General features: G+C 34.9%; 1 protein-coding gene across 2 annotated transcripts in view; it reads left to right on the forward strand.

The window, feature by feature from the left end:
- Positions 1-2,059: 2,059 nt before the first annotated feature.
- The window catches only part of LOC108051153 (glycine-rich cell wall structural protein), an 86,171-nt gene continuing 75,177 nt past the window's right edge, over positions 2,060-13,053 (forward strand). For both annotated transcript variants that reach the window (XM_017133140.2, XM_017133142.2), the window contains exon 1: positions 2,060-2,167. The gene's annotated coding sequence lies outside the window, so the exon portion shown is untranslated. The remainder of the gene's footprint in view (positions 2,168-13,053) is intronic.

The raw sequence follows: 13,053 nt of genomic DNA on the forward strand, positions 1-13,053 counted from the left end.
GTGAACATCGAAAATACAAAATTAGGGCATATTATAAACTTTCAAAAAGAATTATTTTAGCTATATAGTGCACACTTTATTTTTTTTATTCTTTATATTTTTTAAGCTTTATTAATATTTTAAAATAATTCTCACTTTTACATTGGAAAATTTAAAACGTTCTAGGGAAAATAGTATAATAATAGTTGGGAATAATTGATTTCATGAAGTTTAGAGATCATTAGTTAGTTAAAGTAGAAGCTTTTTAAGCACCTGTTTCTTACACTTGTTTTCAAATAATTTCCCATAATAATCACCGTGTGACCTTAAATTTAAGGAACAATTGAAGTCCACCCTGGGGCACTTCTATGAATGTTTTGTGTGCATAAACAAACAAACAAAGGCCGCATAACATTAAAATGTAACACAAAAAGCCACAACAACAGCAGCAGCAACCATGGCTCATGTTTTGTGTTGTGTGATTAAAATTAAAATAAGCGGGGACAAGTTGAACTTGAAAAGTTCGCTGTGCGTTGCTTATGACAAAAACAACAAGCGTTATCATAATAGCAATAAAAATAAAAGCAACAAGAGCTACGAGGAAGAACCATCTTAAAATACCCTACGAAACCTGGGTTGTCTAAACTAATTCCAGCAAAAGGCTATTCTTTAAAGCCACTTAGCGTAGATTTTCGGAAAATACATTTTGAACTGCTTCCTTTATAGTAGACTTAGAATATTAATTTTAATTTCACACTAACTAATACTTCATTATAATTGTAAGAATATTAAAATTCTGATATAAGCGAAAATGGATCCTAATTTGTTTCAAAACATATCATATTTATAAAACTTTTTTGTGGGGTATCAAAACAAAAGCACATGGCACAGAATGCAGTCTGCGGTGAAGTCGAGAGAGTGGGAGGCATTGTATGGGGGAGAGAACACTAATAGCCTTTCTAATGGCCGAATAACTCATTTGGATTAGAAAAATCTTTGTCCCATAAACGATTCCCAATTAAAATCATTGCGCTGCTAACTTTCTTTCAACTGGCATTGCTGCTGTTTCTTCTTCTTTGCCAGCTGCTCTTCTTATTTTTATTTCGGCGTGAGTAAGTGCTGTTAGAGGCAAAATCCAGAGTATGCAGGGGTCTGATGGATTCTCAGACTTACATATATCATCAATTATAGGCGTTGCGCAAAGGTCTCAAAGATTTCATAAAAATTACTTATACGACACGTACGTCATAAAAAAAAACAACTCAGACCCAACTTAAATTACCTTTCGTTTGTAAACTGTATAATATACCAGACCTCGAGTTACAATAGAAGTCCAGAATTAGGTAAAATCAAGAAGTATTGCTCTCACTGATTCCAAAAAAAATTACTCATACGAGACGTGCATCATAAAAAATTAAATATTGAGAAACAGCTCAGACCCTACTTAAACCACATTTCGCATGTTAACTAAATATACAAGGCCTAGAGTTACAATAGAAGTCCAGAACTAGGTGAAATCAAGAAGTATTGCTCTCATCAATTATATGCGTTGCGCAATGGGCCCAAAGCTTGCATAAAATTACTCATACGACACGTAAACATTTTTTTAATTGTATCGATGAAAATAAAAGATTTAATCAAAGGCAACAGTACGTATGAGTGATAAAGCTTAAAGCCGAATCAAAAGGTTTTGTAACTCCCAAGTTACTTTGTTTTGAAAGATTACCATTACACTTATTATGTTGATTATGGGCTATAATTCTCAATTTATTTTTCGGTGACCTAGCCAATAACACCGCAATCTTAATAGTGTACGGTATTCGAAAGCGTTGCACTTTCCGCTTACAAAAGAAAAACACACACATACGCGCACGTGCGAGCGCGACAAAAAATCAAAACAACAAAATCCATGCTGGAAACAGCTGCTTTGGCTTGGCATTGAAATCCAGAGAGGGCAAGAGGAAGAGAGAGAGAGCGGCGCCAACGCGGCCAATTGCCGAAGATTTCCGATTCAGCACGAAGCGGCCAATGTGGAGCCGAACCGGTTTTTGGCGCTACATTGGCGCTACGTTGGCGCCTCAGTGCAAAACGAAGCACTGAAGGTGTCAGTTGGGCTCCCGACGGTTCTACTCTTCAGATCCCACGACCAAACACATCTCTCAGCGATTTTGACGCAATTTTTAAACGTACGTAAACCGGTGATTTCACAAAACGCGTTTCGAACAAACCAAAAAATAAAAAACAAAAAAACACAATAAACCTTACAAAAAAAAAAAAGAAAAATAAACCTTAAACACAATTAAAGTGTTAATGATTTGGGATTTTTTCTCACAACTTAAACATTTTTTTAATTGTGTTGTTCCTTTTTTTTTACGTTTGTGTGCCATTAAATCATCTTTCCAGCGAAAAAGTGCTAAAAACAAAGTGAATCCAATCTGAGTCGCTGCCGTTGTTGTTGCCATTGTTGTTGTGCTCAATTTAAACCTATTTAGCATATATATTTTTTTCAAGTGTGTGGGACCGCATTGATCGTGATCGTGATCGTCATCTCCGCTTTTTTGCTTTTTCTCATTTATTTGTCTCTCTCTCTGGCTAATTAGCAAATCGAATGTTGTTTTTGCAGCTGATTTAATTGATTGATTCCAATTCCAAAATAATGTGTCAAGTGCAAAAGTAAATTCAGGAAACGTTTTGAAATGTGGATTTTTTATTAAAAGCCCCTTTTTAGAATTTTAGAGAAAGTCATTGAACTTTTTAAACGAAAATATTAATGTAGTCATTTCATGTGGTTGGTTAAGTTTTATAAAAAATATGCCGATAGCTGCTTATTTTTCTTATTATTTCAAAATATGTTTTAGTAAGTTTTTGTGAATTTTAAAACGCTCTCAAACTTGTGATAAGCTTTTTCCAATTCAATGTTAAAAAATATGTTTCAAAGCAGATCACAATTAAATTGACATTTTTGAAATGCCTTGACATTTTTTGGCATTGTAAAGGTTATTTAAATCGTAAAATGGTAAAACAAACGTAAAAGTGAATCATAAATCAACAATCTTGCTTAATATATCCACAAATACGCATTTCTAGCTTAAAATGTTTTTTAAAAATTATAGTTTTGAAAAATTGAAATACTAACAAGTTTTTTAAAAAAGTATCGTAAGCTTAAAGTATTAACAATTCAAAAGATCAGTTTTCTTATAATTATTTAAGCCAAGTTTTTAAAGTCAAAGTAAACCATTGATCTTAACTAAATAACGCCCGTTTAAATATGAGCTTAAAAAATGTTTTGCAACCCTTTAACTCTTACATTTATAAGCCATGTTTTAAATTGGAGCATAATTGCAATGATCGGTGTTGAGTGTTCCACTTTGTCGAGTAATTTTCTTTGAGGTTCTCTATTTTTTTTAAGGCCGAGTCGTGTAACGACATCTAATATACATGGCTAATAATGCCTTTTCTTACGCCTCCGAAAATGAAGGGGATACCCCCTGAAACCACCCACATATCGCGTCTTGTTCGGCGAACTATAAACATTAAATAACAATAATAAACAGCAACAAGAGCCAAGCAGAAAGTTGAAGCAGTTTGTCTAAGTGGCTTGGGGCTTTGTCAAAGCATATAAAATATAATACAATAGAAAGTATATGGAAGCCGCAACAACAACAATTACAGCAACAACAACAACAACAACAAAGTAACAACAACAACAATGGCAACGAGTACGTCGCAGTTGTTGGCTCCAAAACACGCAACAGTCCGTCAGAATAAAGTCAGCCATGCCCACCGTCGTTAGAGCCCCCTTGCATCCCCCGGAATATATATATATATATATGTATATAAATATGTATATATGTTATGCCCTTACTTCCATATATACATATATATTCCCCTACAGTAACATCGCGTGTTCCGGGGACCCCAGCATGAAGGACTCTCGCCAGGAGTCAGGGGCTAGCAAAGGGGCTTCAAACAGCGAGGGCTCAAAAGTCTCCCAGTCTCCAATTTACACAGTACAAAATACTCGATACAGTTCGATATTGCTTGCAGATCAAATTTCACAAAGTTCAGCACTCTCAAATAAACGATTTTCAATTTGTTCAAATTTTGTTGTAATTTCATTGATCAAGTTGCTGCAGCTAAAAGTTTATTGTAACTCGCATTCAGTATTTTATATTCTGATAATTTATTAGGTTTTACATTCCAATGCGTAAAGTTTTTTAATGTGATTTGAAAAAAGAGCTTTTTGAAGATACAGATTTTATAAATTCAATTTAAAGGTCAAACTTGTTCAAAAATAATATTGTAGAGTCAATTCCTTTTTCAAACACAAACTTTATAACTCTTAAGAAATAATAATGTCAGTTATGAATAACCATATTGATTTATTTAAGAAGTGTCTGCTCTCAATTGTCGAACAGTAACAATTTCGCTCAGTGTAGCCTCAAGCACTCGTACTTATAAGCCTATACCACATATAGTACACTTTTTCTATAACAAAATTTTCTATATTTTTTTCTACATATTATTTTTTGTGTTTTATTCTTTATGTTATTTTTTTCGCCACTGCCACCGCTGTGCATCGCTCCCGTTCCCGTTCTCGTTCTTGTTCTCGAACTCGATCCTGTACTCGCACCCGTACTCCAACCCGTAACCGGAGAGTAGGTCAGGTCAGTATGTGTTACTATTTAGTCATAAGGGGGGTTCCGGGGGCCCGACTGCCCCCCGCGTGTGCGGCAGGCTTATTAATTTACTGCGACTTTTGTTTCGCTGCATTTCAGCGGGAAAGTCGGAAAAGTCGGCAGAAGTCTTGTGGCTGCCGACAAATCAATCAGGGAAACTTAAAGGAAACTGATTGAAATGCGACAGGGAAACGTTTTTGACAATAGAAAAATATAACGAATTTATTAACGTTATTTGTTATTTAAAACTTGATTAAAGCAATCGCATAAGACTAACTAACTTTGCTAAAACTTGTTTGTGAACGGTAAAACTACAAACTTTTCATTATTTTTCTTTACTAATGAAATGAAATTTCAACCTTTGCTGAAAGCATTACGAAAATTAGTAAAACATATTTGCCAAATCCCTTAAAAGTTAAGTCAACTCAGAACGAGGAACAATTGTATTTTATTTATTTCTTAACATCACATTTTTTATTATTTATTACCTGGCTGAAAATTCAGAGGAAAAAACGGAGTTGGATTGTTCATTGTTGCACTTTTGATATTGTTTTGTGGAGAAAACAATTGGTTTTTTTTAGTTTCAGGTTCAGGTTTAAGGTTTTATTGGATGAACAACATATTTGCGGTCCCTGTGCATTGTTTAAAACTTTATAAGGAATTTATAAGGGTAAAATAAATACAAAGTGGGTTCGCAATTTTATTTAAAAGTCTCCTATCCAAAATAAACTGGTTCAGTTCAGTTCAGTTTTATATTGTTCAGAGTTTCAATGTGTTACATTTGTAATATATACTTTAGCTTCCAAAAACTTGTGATAACATTTTAAGATGCTAACTAAACACTTTAAGCAGCAACTATTTCCATCCGAGCCCATATAACCAAATTAACAATTAACCCATTTATCAAATTCATGTCCATGATCCAAAACGTCCGAAAACTATGACCGAATTCAATTAGACTTCCACCATCGATCAAAATCAATTAAATGCTTCTATGTCGGAGTCGAAAAATGCTCGAAAATTATATCGCTATTATGCAAAACGAGTCACAAAGTTCGCCTAGACAGGCGAAACTTTCGCAACAAATAATTTCTATGAGGCTAAGTTATATTCGATTATCCCCCCGGCCCACACGCAAATTATTTGCAACTTTTTTTTTTTTGCTTGGAGAAATTTAATTTGTGTGCGAGAAACGAGAATTTTTGTTTGTGGGGGTGCGCGGAAAGTTTTTGCTGACTCAAACAATTAGCTGCGATTGAAAGTTATGCCCAGAAAACACAGAGAAGATAATTGTGTCTGAAGGTATTCGGTGGTTTTCTTCTGAGCTGTAAACGTATTTTAATAATACAAGCCAGCAAAATGTTCCCCAAAGCTTCGCAAGCCGCTGAAATAGCCAAGGAAAATGGGGTAAAAGGGGGCAAGACAAATCGGCAAAGCGCAACGAAAAACAAGACAACAAAAAAAAAAAAATGAAACAAAACGAAACTAAAATCGAGAGAAAGGCGAAAAACAAAAGCTCATAGCGCACTTTTGGTTGCTGCGACTGTCAAGCCAAATGCACAGAGACAAAGGCTAAAAGGGGGTGAAAGAGGGGTGAACAAGTGAAAAGAAATGGAGGCCGACAGAGAAGTTTAAGCCATCTGAGGTGGAAATGTTGCCAGCCATGTTGCACGTCCTGGCCGAAAAACTAACACCAAACTCTAGAGAGTCGACCATTAGGTATCCAATTTATTGTCCGATTCTGCAACCAAATTTAACAACAATTTTCCAAAACATAAAAATCAAATAATTTCACTATTCTATCGGTATTTCAACGACAGTACTGCAAAGCTTTTCTCAAAACTTCAATTTTAAATTCAATTTAAATGCCTACAAAATGGGTTTCATCTTTTAAATGTAAAAAGCAATATGTTGTTCATATAAAATCGTTATTGTATTGATCATATGAAGCTTTACATAATCTACAATTTATGTATAAGTTCCAGAAAATAACCTTGCAATCGAACCGAGGAAATGATTTCATTACTTTTGTTTAGCTTTGCAAAGTCACAAATCATTAATCTTAGTTTTTTTGTATTTTTAAAAGGCACTTTAACTGGTAATTGTAAACAGGAAATATATGCTGAGAAAGGCAAAACTTAAATAAAAGCTCGTATTTTTTACAAAATAAAACCTGACTCAATAGAAAGATTGTACTTTTTTGTATTCAATTTGGAAATTTTTGTTATAAATCAGAAGCTGTCCTATTAAAGTCTGAAATATGTCGTTCAATAAAATAAAATTTTGAATGTTTCCATTATCAGTGGGTATTCCAAGAACTTTGATCGCAGAAGAAAAGAATTTGTTTGTTAAATCTGCAGCGGATATACTCGAATTACCCATTGGCATTTTCCGCAGCCCTCCGCCACTCGGCGACCTCCTTTTGTTGCCCACTGTGGAAGTGGCATTCGGTGAGCTGCGGTCTGTGGGCCAAAAGCAACGTTTGGTAACTGGTAACAATGCGCTGCCATATTTTCAAGGTCCCCAAACTGCGGCAGGAGTAAATCATAGGCAAAGACAAAACAAAAGGGCTAAGGACACATCTTGTGGTCGGCTGAACTCGCCTCAAGGCCCTGGGATAAAACTATGGCAGGAAAACAGGGATCTCCTTCTCCTTATCCTCCTTTAACCCAAACCAAACGAAACGAAACTAAATCAAAGCAAAAGTCTGGCAAATTAAATAATCAAAAACAATTGTTGGAGAGCTTCTTCGTCGGCGACGAGGGCAAATTGGATTACGTGTAGATTGGTTAAGATGCCGAAAACACAAAGACGGAGCCAACTATATATACATCTATATATAGTATATATATGAATGTATATATTTATGTATGCACTCATTCTTAGATAGAGAAGTGACCCCTAGGGTTATCTCTATAAAAACAGTCTCCGCGTTTCCAGGTCGTTTTGTTGATTTCCATTCGAATATTATTATCTCGAAAACTTTTCGGTTTGCATTTTCTATATTTCCCCACGAGAGAGGAAGGGCGACTCAACGATTGATGTATAATTATAAAAAGCTTTGAGAACCTAAAACGCAAAACAAACACATTACTTTGACGAGATTCTCGATTCTATATAATTAAGGTGTCCAATAAATACGCATTAGAAATATGAATGGAAAAAGCTCTTTTATAATTAAAAAATAATATATATTCGGCATTATTGGATTATTTCTTACATGATTATTATTATACTTGCTCATTTGTATTTTATTTAATAAATCGTGAGTGGGAGAAGTATCTATCTACAATTGAATAAAATGTCTATAATTATGTTATTAGGAATCTTAATTTATTTCATTCCTTTAATTATACATATTAAGTAAAAAGGTGTTAGGTTTCTGAAGGGATAAGGTACAAAATATTAGAGAAAAATCAATTTCTTACAGAACACATTATTAAATCGTCATTTAGGGGCACTTGTTGTTAGCTATTAAAATGTTTAAAAATGTATGTAATGCAAACCTTTACAGATTAAACAACTATTAAACAGTAATTTGATGGCCACTTTGCTGGCTGTGTATTTGTTCTATGCATATAAATTGTTTCGACATTAAATAGCCCAGGGGCAGATAAACATTCCGAATGTACTTTATCGAGAGTTTTATTTCCAGTCGCTTACTGACAGGACAATGTTTATTTATCATAAGCTATTTGCTATTAATTTTCCCCACGGGATTATGTTTAAATATTTAATAAACGACACACAGCCGAAAAAGAAATAAATCAAATGCGGCGAGGGGTCTACAAAGTTGTTTGAGTGATTTGACGCTCGACTTGATTTTGTGGTTCGTATAATACAAAAAAAAAAAAAACGAAATATAAGAGAAGTTTTCAATTTTTGAGTGGCCCCCATCTTAATCGCCCCTCACAATCTGCAGTCGATGATGCTGGTCGAGAATCTGTGAAATTGAAGGGCGGCCAAATTAAAATCGAGGACAGGAAGTGGAAGACAGACAGGAAACAGTCATAGCATTGGCAGAAGTAACTGAATCAGATTCAACCTCAGCCTCAGATTCAGATTCAGATCCACAATCGGAATCGAAATCGGAGTAGGAATCGGGATCTGAATCACCAGCACAGCGAGACGAAATGAAATTGAAGCTGTCTGGCTTTTTGCCGTTGGTCTTTTACCATGATTTTGCCATGATTTGGCCAAAGTTAACCTTGAAATGTTTGCTCGCAGCCACGGTTGCCAACTTTATAAGCGGATGTGACAATTGAATTGTCACAACCGTACTGGTTATCCCCCGAATTCAGAATCCTTGCTCCTGATTCCTGATTTCAGATTTCGGATTTTCGGTTTTTCGATTTAGGATTTCAGTTTCAGCTTCAACTTTGACTGCAGCTCAGCGAAATTTGTCATGTCATCCGCTCACTTCTGAGCCGGATTGGATTGCAAGAGCTCAATGTTTAAGGGGCGAGTGTTGCCTGCACTGAGCGAAATAATTACGATTTTACTTCTCTTACAGAAACAAAAATTTCATAATTGTGTCATTGTTAGACTTGTTTTCTATGTTTCATTCTCTATGTTCCCATTTTGGTTTATAATGCTGCTACATGTTTTGACCCAATTTTAAAATAGTTATTTCCAAGTCTCAAAAGGCTTTATTACTTAAAATATTGAATCCCGATTTTAAATTGACTTACTTCTAATAGTTTGTTAATTAATATTATTTGTGCACATTTTTGAAATAAAACTTCACCATAATATGACAAATTGTATGCCATTTGCAAGGCTGTTTAAATGCGATGAAGTTATAATTATACCAAGAGCTCTTCTATTTTTTTCACCTGTGAAAAGACCCCCGACTTTCGCTCAGTGTCCCCGCCTGAAACCCACTCGCATTTGCCTTTTTCAATTTGATTCGTTTACAGATATAGCAAACACCAGCCAGTAAATAGTAGCTGTAACAGTTACAGTTCACTCGGACTCACTGCGATGGACTGTCGATAGTTTTCGCATTAGAAATGACTCTGGGCTACTTGTGGGTTAAGGGGTGTGTTGTGGGTTAAGGATTGGAGGTGGGATTGTACCCAGTACAAAGTCTGAGTGTAAGCGCTCAGATAACAGCAGATATTGTGTGTTTGTTGATTTGTTTGCCTTTCTTCTCGTTTGTTGTTTGTTGCTCAAAGGAGAACAAGATTTTTGCAAATATTTAGTTGGAGTTCCATGTCTTCGATTAAAGACGATTGAAATTAATGTATTCAAAAGGGGTTTGCAGTGCATTAATGATTTCCCCAAGTATATGAAAATTGTAAGTAACGCCCAAGGTGTTTATTTTTGCATCTCTTCTCAAATTTTTTATGCAAGCACACATTTTGCACCATTTCAAAAAAAAACCTTTGGGGAATCACACAAAAATATCTGGTTTATTTATGAAGCTCTTAAGAAAATGGGATGCGCACAATCATATGTATGTTTGTAAAGGCAATGGGACAGTATATATGTTGATCGGTTTATTTATGTTGCCTAAAACACACAAAAACTATTTATTAATTGTTGGTAAAAATGTAAACTCCTTTTTAAGCTTTTTTAAAAGATTAAAGCTTATTCTTTAGAAGAAAAATATAATATAAAAATTATTTTAGAATCTCTCTCATTCTCTTATACATTTCTATAATTTCTGGAGCTTGCATTTTTGATTAACTTGAAAGCCCTCTTCCATGCAGTTCAATGTTCTGTGGGATTTGCACAGCTGTGGTGTATATGCATTTCTATAAGTGGAGTAATAAATATTTTATTACAAGACCTTTTGGAAATCTGAGGACTTATGCGAATTTCTCACGAATCGCTGCCGGGTGGAACTTTTTGATTTTTGCACGAAAATTTGCTATTGCAATCCAAGCACAACCGCAACCATTTGCCACCCACTTTTCGTATGTCGCGGTTTTTGCGGCGCCCTTGAGACAGGCGCTTCTCCAGCCATCACCCACTTGTCCACCCTGCAGAAAGGCGAGAAGGAAACACGTTATCCCATCCTTGGTGGGTGGGCAAATTAAAAGAACATAAAACGCTGCAACAGGAAGGACGGACGGGGGGCATAACATGTACGTACATATGCATACATGTGCCTGTCTAGCGAGTAGGATATTGCGGTAATGTTTTCCATAAATATTAAGTCATTTGCCAGCTCGCTTTGCATTCAGCAGGGCATAAATCAAATCAAATCAAGACGAGAGTCAACACGAGTGGGCGGAGTGTGGGGTTGATTGGGCCCACATGACGTATGCGTAATAAAGCACACCTCCTGGGATTCACAGCATTCGGCACCTCACTGGAAATTGGTTCCATGCTAAGCGACGATTTAATTGCACATTAATTATAAACTTTGCAAGCTTGCTAGTGGCACAAAAGAAATATCAAAAGCTTTGAAAATTAATTGGGTATTTGTGAATACAAATTAGGTTTAGTGATTTTGCTTCATAACAATTTTATATAAATGTATCCTTTTAGCAGTAAAAAATCAAAAGTACCTCAATGCACCAATGCATTCTATTTTCAAATGGGAAATTACAGAAATAAATCATGTAAAATGAAGAAATATTCGTTCGTAACTTTGTCACCTTAAATTCTCCTATTTTTTCCCCGCTTTTATCCATTGAGCCAATATAATTTATGATTTAATTAGAAAGAATCGGAAAAGCAGCTGCCTGTGCCGCTACATCACAAAAGAAAGCAATTGAAAAGGCCATTTTGATTTATGAAAATTATGATCCACACTTTACCCAACTCAAAAAATGTTTGCAGGGCTTTGGGAAAATTTCATCTCGCACGCTTCTCACACCTTTTTATGTTTTTATATGCTAAAGTTTTTAAGTGGCCCCGGCGTCTGAGTTACGTTGCCATTGTTGAATAAATCTATAGGAAATAAAAGAGGAAAGTATATATAAATGTATATGTATTTTTCGTTCACAATTTGTTCAATCAACGGTGACTGAAATATGAATTATATTTATATACTTTGTGTTTGTCCTTCTTTGAAAGGGAGCGAAAGATGGAGGCAAAAAATACTTTCCCTTCCCAAAATCATCCGTTTATGCTTTCTTTTTTTTTTTTTGGGTCGCCCATTTACACGTCATTTACACTTTAACAGCTTAGCGCCTACATATATAGGGAAAGTGGGCGGGGCAAACAAATTGATGTCGCTGATGATGCTGATTATACGCGTCTCCTCGCCGGATTCCTTTGGGTTATTAAACTTTATTGTTGTTTGGGATTTTCCACCCCCAACCTCCAATCCCCCCGCTCATTTTCCATTTTCCGCCCTGCGGTTTATCAGCTCTGTGGAAATCGCAAATCATTTATTATAAATATACACAGAATTTGATGTATTTAATATGCCAAGCACAATATTGTATCGATTGAGTGGAAAGATTTCTAAAAACGGCTATTTTTAGTGTTTATATTTTTTTTGTGGATATATTTACACGGTTCAGTGGTTTGACCATATATGACACATTTAAATTCATAATTTATACCAATTGTTGTCAGAGAGCCATTAAATATTAATTTTGTTATTGCATATTTTAAGATAATTTGTCATAAAAATAATTAGTATTTGTCACTTTTTTATTAGACTAACGCTACCGAAAACAAATATGCACAGCAAAAAATAAATCAAATCTTTAATAGTTATTTTATCAGGGCGATTAGATATATTTATACAAATTGTATCTTTAATTTATATTCACTCTGCCGTTAGTTTAAATTAGTGTACATTCCGGTTTCAAATCAAGTTTTTTGTTTGCTCTCCAATAATTATAAAATAATTTATTTCGATTTATTTGAATAATATTTGCATTGAGTGCAAAAATAAATGTGCTGGAAAATATTGCTGTGAACTAATGTCGACGACGATGATTGAGTGAACTTCGAACGAATTTATCATAAATCCACACAGGGAAAAATTGACAAATGATATATTTCCACAGGCGGGGCAAGAAACTGCAAACGTGTGTGGGTCGTCATCGTGTTAAACCACAATTGGGCATAAATTTATATTTAATTATGAATAAATTTTGCAAGCGCATTAAGTTTTGCATTTTCAACTCATCAGTAAAGACGGCCCATAAAAATCAGCAAATGCTTAAAGCTGAACTAAATGCATATCCTGTAAAATGTGTAATGAAACAGATAAATAAATTGGTCGGAATTAATTGAAAATAAACCGAATGGAGTAAATTAAATGTATGTGTAAAGCAGAGACCTGGTTAGATATTAATGGAACTTCCTTGATTTCTTCCGTAATTCATTACCTTTGTTCGTATTATATTTAATGCATTTGGCTTCTGGGTCGAACATGCCCATTGCCTATATCCTGTTTAACAAAGGACCTCTACAATGGCCTTAA

Source organism: Drosophila rhopaloa, unplaced genomic scaffold (assembly GCF_018152115.1).
Source record: "Drosophila rhopaloa isolate 14029-0021.01 unplaced genomic scaffold, ASM1815211v1 contig_3, whole genome shotgun sequence".
NCBI classification, from domain to species: Eukaryota; Metazoa; Arthropoda; class Insecta; order Diptera; family Drosophilidae; genus Drosophila; species Drosophila rhopaloa.